We start from the raw sequence: 6,402 nt of genomic DNA on the forward strand, positions 1-6,402 counted from the left end.
GATATGATACAATTCCAGCCTGTGCCAATGGTTCAGGACTATATAAACTATATTCGAATTCAATTTCAATAGAACAAGAGGTTTGGTTGAGGCATGGACAGAGAACAGAAATAGAGATGTTGCTATTAAATTACTTTACTATACTAGTTTACGACAACGTAAGCTGCAAGCTTCGATCACTTCGTTTGTGGTCAATTTAAATGTCAGAGAATAATGGAGGCTCAGTTAAACGCACGATCAACGAATGATTGGTCGCTCTCGCGGGTTACACCAGCGTTTTGCAAACAATCCGAACATATGACAGATACAGTGATTTTTATCGAAACCGATTACTTGATGACTTGAAATTGACTCGCGAATTTTGCTCCGAGTCACGAGTCAATCCACATTTCTGATACGCCGAGTCAAGTCAAGTCAAGTCATTTTAGCAAAGTGACTCGAGTCAAGTCAAGTCATACGAAAAAGGTGACTCGAGTCTGACTCGAGTCAAGTCATGACTCGAGTCATCCCAACACTGATGCAAATTCGACAATCAGAGGCAGCACAACTGACACATGTCTGGTATATACATGTTAAACTAATACCTTACTCTATAATATAACATTACTTTTTTTAATATGGGCATAGTATCACTAACGTTGGAAGTAAAGCTGGCCACTGGACACCCACCTGTCTCATTCTATCCCAATCAAGACCTGACAATCTGCAACAAATATTATTCGCACAATACTACACTATTATCAGCTACAGAAAGGGATTTTGTAATCTATGTTAAACGTTTCTTTCTTGCGTATCATCAGCGACTACCGGTACCGTACGGTTCCGTAATCATTACCGGTATAATGGAACAATGCATACCGGAAATTGACCTTAGACAGGTGGTACATCTAATTATATCCCAACTTATGGTGCCCGCTTAAAAGTCAGTTTGACACATATAGATCGTTGTGTTTATTTACTGGTTGTCCAGATTTAATGCCTTCTGTGAGATATTATCCCGCCTATACGATGCAATATAAAAGTTAAAAGCCAACTACTACAGCGAGAGCCACTCATTCGCAATACGGGACGCGCGTAAATACCAGAGGATCGCATTTACTCGCTGGACTATACTACAGTATTTCCATTCAAGTGTAGCGGTTTGTTTACTACGCGTAGCGGCCGTTACAGCATCACACAACGGAGGTTTACTTTTCCTCGTGACGCAGCGGCTAGCCGAGGCATGTTTTCCACAACGATTTGAATTGACGTTGCTATCCCGAAGTCCAATCGGTATTGGCGATCCAATCCATCTGTTTATAGTTTGAATTTACTTTTCAGCCTGGATGATACCTCGTTAACGCGATCAATCCCTGAAATTATGACAAGTTTGAAAGATGATAACTACGTTTCCGGGATAAATTTTAACAAAATGATGATAGACCAGGCTGGCACTAGCACAACTGGGAACACCGTCTCGTTGCTTAGTAGGCCCATGTAGGCTACGTACAATGTAAGTGACCGAGTGTACAGTACATTGTACAGGGAGAGAGTGAGTGATCTGATTTGCTGCGTTGACACTTGACAGCACAATAAATATATGAATGAAATCAGCAAAGTGCCTCCTCGTCGTCGAATTGCCGGTAAATTACAGTAATGAAGTAAAACATCCAAGGTTGAATCCGTTTGCGCCGAATATCAAGGACTCCATGACCATGGCCATGACCAGACCACCTTCAAGTCTAAATACAAAACTGAATAAATACTAGCGTGATTGACTTGAGATTTTTGTATCGATTTTGTCACACTGATTTCTTGTGCCCGCGCCCATTTCTGGATAATTATACAGGAGCTATTTCTAATTCAGTGTGCAACTATAGAGTAGGGTTACCATAAGTCCTCTTAAGAGGATTTGTCCTCTTGTTTCAATAAATTGAACGTGTCCTCTTGTTTGGGAATTTGTCCTTTTCTAGATATCCCTGGATCAAAGTATAGTCAAGAAAGCTATACTCAGTATAATTAGAGGTAAAAACGGCTCGAAAATCTACTCACATACGAGAATTGGCATCCGTAATCCGTACTCTGAATAATGACTTCTACTTCGGCAAGACAAAGACGTGGAGTGGAGTGAACATAAAATCGGCAGGGTTGCCTGATATCTTTTGAGAAAAAGGGCCAAACAGCGCCGGAAAGGGGGCCAAAAGGGCCAAATTGTTCAATAACGTTAATAACGTTGCAAAAACTACCTAGAGAGCTTTTGTCAATCATCAGGAATTCCAGTCTTATATAGTTGATACTGCTGTAGGACACCAAATCAATAGCCCGCAACTACAATGTATCCAACTACAATAACTGGTATTATTTCAAGCCTTTTGCAACTGAATTTATAATCGTAAAAGAAAACTTTTTGTGCAATAATATGAGTGATTAAAATTTATGAATTTTAATTGAAAATTGAAAGAATAGTTTCTTTACATTTGAAACTTATCCAACTTATACTCAAGTTTTAGGTTTTTCGCCAAAAACTCTCCGGTTATATTGAAGTTTTTTTTCCTTGAAATCTCTATCAATTATTAAGTACTAATAAAGCAGGCCTGGGCAAAGTGCGGCCCGCGGAGCGATTCTGTGTGGTCCGCCAAAAGTTGCTTGAAATTTCAAATATAAAACCTACTTTTTAATGTTGCTGCGTGGACTAACCATAGGAAGTATAAACTGAACCGGAAATTCGTTTACTATAAAGGCTGTCCATTTACATACCGTGAGTACGCAGTCTATACCTACCCCACATGCCTGATCCAGATTCAAAGTAAAGTCAATGTAGAAAATTATGCCGTTAGAATTAAAGTCACAAGAAGTCACCAAAAAAGCTGAATGTTGAAATTCAAAGATGGTTTATTACTGCAACGTTGGCTAAACAACGAGGCCATTTCGGCAAGCTGTACACTGTGCACAGTGCACACGTATCGAAAGCCAGCTACCAAGACATATTATCCTCAGGACCGTAACTCCCGCACCCCAAACCCTCAAATTAGATGGCGAGCTCGACGGGCGCTCAAAATTATTTCGTGAATAAACATTCATTATAGGGTAATTTTTGAATATTTATGCAACTTCATTCAAATTTTTCTCGCACTCCGCGCGATTTAGAGATCAATGGTTTTTAGAATTGGGCATTTCTGCGATAATAGCCATTACCGCGCCACGACGCACCAAGATAAATGAACTTATTAGGCCAACACGAAATTCCGAGAAGGCACTGCAATTGCAACTGCTGATCAAATTAATTAAGTAAAGGGAAAAAAGCTCGTCAGCGAGAAAACCTTGGCCGAAAAGGACTACCCTTATGCTGACCGAAAACCACGAAGGCCAATTGTCCATAGGCAATATTCCCCAGTGAAGAAATACCAATCGGGAATCGGCTGCGTCTTTTTGGTTTGGTACGCTTTGGCGATTTCAATATCTTACCACATAGCAGACGGGAGGTCACGAAATAACAACATGTAACAAAGTAATCATACCAACGGGCCCACCCGAATATTTCCAAGACAGTACCTCACTCAGCTCTAGCGGTAAAACTGAGTAGGCCACTACGTCGGCTGAGAGAGGTTAAAAAATTTAGCAATATATATGCAATTACCAATATTATTGACCGATTGAATCATGAATCATGAACATTTCTGCGCTTTGCGCGATTAGGGCATCAACGTTGCCAGTTAGTGTATGCAAGACATCTCGTGCATCTTGCATCTCGATGGGGATGATCTGGAGGCGAAGCCCCCCGGAGCGTGGTTCAGAACTCTATGGGGGGCCCAAGACCAACGTTTGGAGGGATGACGACGGGTTGTTTCGGCCATTTCAAATACATCTTAATGTATTGATAGAAAACCGCGGATAGGGGTTTAAAAAACTTTAAAATGTATCATGTTTAACATTGTTTCAAAATATGACATCAAATAAATATTTTTGGGTAATTAACCGTCACTTTGTCATTCCCCAATATATCAACACATCCACTGAGCCTCAATTCGTGTCATTCACAGCTCCCAATTTAGAAATAAAATCAATACGCTAGATATTCTAAAATGTCTGACTCGGCCCGCCAACATATTTCTGCTTCTCATTCGGCCCACGGAGAAAAATAATTGCCCACCCCTGTACTAAAGGGTACTCTTCTTCAGACTTTTTCTGCTATTCAGCTTCCAGCCATGTTCGATGCTTTTTCGTCCACCTGTTCACAAATCTGTATTTAGAATTCCAACACAGTCTACATTCTACAAAAACAAATCCAAATCTTCATCTTCTACGGTGTTTCCACTGAATCTTTGACATTGGCATGAACACTGTCAGCTCAATTTGCGAGATACATTTATTTGAATAGCTAGTCTGATGGTATGTCTCAACTGCTTCTAAAAAGGGACAAATATTGAGAATAAAGGGCCAAGGGGCCAAATTAATTTTTTTGAGTCAACTGCCTCTAAAAAGGGCCAATCTGGCAACCCTGAAAATCGAAAGCTCTTTCCGATGCAACTATTTTTCGATTTAGGTGACTGCATGTGACGTCATAGTATTTTCAAGCGTCCTGATCTTGACATTTTTGATAACTACTTTTGTATTGTGTACATTTACAACAGGCTTGGACGACTAGAACATTTTAAGCTTTTGCGAATTAGAATTAGAGCTACCCAGTTTTTTTTCAAATTAAATTAGAAATAGAATTAGAGCTACATAATATTTTCCAAATTAGATTAGAATTAGAATTAGAGATACACAGCTTTTTCCAAATGAGATCAGAATTAGAATTATGGAATTCGCAAAAATTGTGAAATTGAATGAAATTGTGAATGAGAAATAAATACAGCAAAAATCAGCTCATATCCAATCACTGTGCATTCCCATAACCACGAGAATGATCGTTAACGTCTGTACACCAAGCTTGGCTCGTTTTGCACTATAGCCTACCAGGGGTCACCAATCGCAGCCGACGATCTGATTTGAGATTTTATAAGAACTCGAAATAAGATCATTTTGAAATGTTGAAATTGATTTCAGCTTCAAATTGTTATTGTTGTAGTTTCAAAATAAGCTATTCGCATCGCCTTTATCCAACAACACCATTCTTTACTAGCTGAACGGGATTCGGCTACGGCAACAGCATTCCATCGATGGAGAGTCAGCTGATATGAATAATCATACCGCATTGAATTGCAATGGCCAAGAACGAGACGCTTAGAAACCGGCATATGGCGTCCCCAGTTCCCACAAGACCAATCTTTGGAATGATATGGTCTTTCAGCTATAGTACCATGTCTGGCTATAGCCCCAATATCGATTCATTAGTCGGTGTCAGGTATCGTGCGCACTGCGCAGATCATAGTTCAAAATATAATGAAGTTTATGATCATGATATTTCTTGTTGTATTAGTACGTATTACTTCTTTCGTGTTAAACCATTACGATCGTCCATGTTAGTGAGCACGACGTACCAGTGTTGGGATGACTCGAGTCAGACTCGAGTCAATTTTTTCGTATGACTTGACTTGACTCGAGTCATTTTGCAAAAATGACTTTACTTGACTTGACTCGGCGCTTCAAAAATTGACTCGTGACTCGGAGCAAAATTTACGGGTCAATTTCAAGTCATCAAGTAAACGGTGTCGATTAAATCACCCGATCTTATGTATGTTCAGTAGGGCTGTTCAAAAATAACTTTTTTTCCCGGATTCCAGCCATTCACTGATTAAATTGTCAGGTTACCCTAAAAAACGCTGCACACCAAATTTGGTTCAATTCGAACAAGTATAGGGCCCTCCAGATCCAATTAAAACTTTCAATTTATTAGGGAAAATTGAAAAAAAATATTTTCGAATTTTTCTGCCAATCTCATGAAATTGTTGAGCTGTATTCAAAGACGATGCAAAATAAATTTGACTCAATTCTGACGTGTAGAAGAGGAGTTATATGAGTTTTTCGATGATAAACCTCGGATTATCCTTGATCGGTGGATAATCCGCGAATCATCAGCGAAAAACTGGAATAACTCCGCTTCTAGGGCTTGGAATTGAGTCAAATTTGTTTTGCATAGTTTTTGAAAACAGCCCAACAATTTCATGGGGTTGGCAGAAAAATTTGAAAAAAAATATTTTGCGTTTTTGGGCAAATTCAAAATTTTCAAACTGTACGAAACCCGCGAATATTGGTTGGAATGAATTCAAATTTGGTGTGCGTCGTTTTTTAAGGCAACCTAACAATTTAATCACGTAGCCAACAAGATTTAGGAAAAAAGGTTATTGTTGAACAGCCCTAATGTTCAGATTGCTCGCGATACCCCGATGTCACTTGTGAGGACAAACAGTCATTCACCGACGGTAAATTGACCGCAAACGAACCGATCACAGCTTACGTAGTATTAGATTAATTAAATAG

The sequence above is a fragment of the Botryllus schlosseri genome, chromosome 7 (assembly GCF_051294905.1).
Source record: "Botryllus schlosseri isolate E-star chromosome 7, Bs_hap1, whole genome shotgun sequence".
NCBI classification, from domain to species: domain Eukaryota; kingdom Metazoa; phylum Chordata; class Ascidiacea; order Stolidobranchia; family Styelidae; genus Botryllus; species Botryllus schlosseri.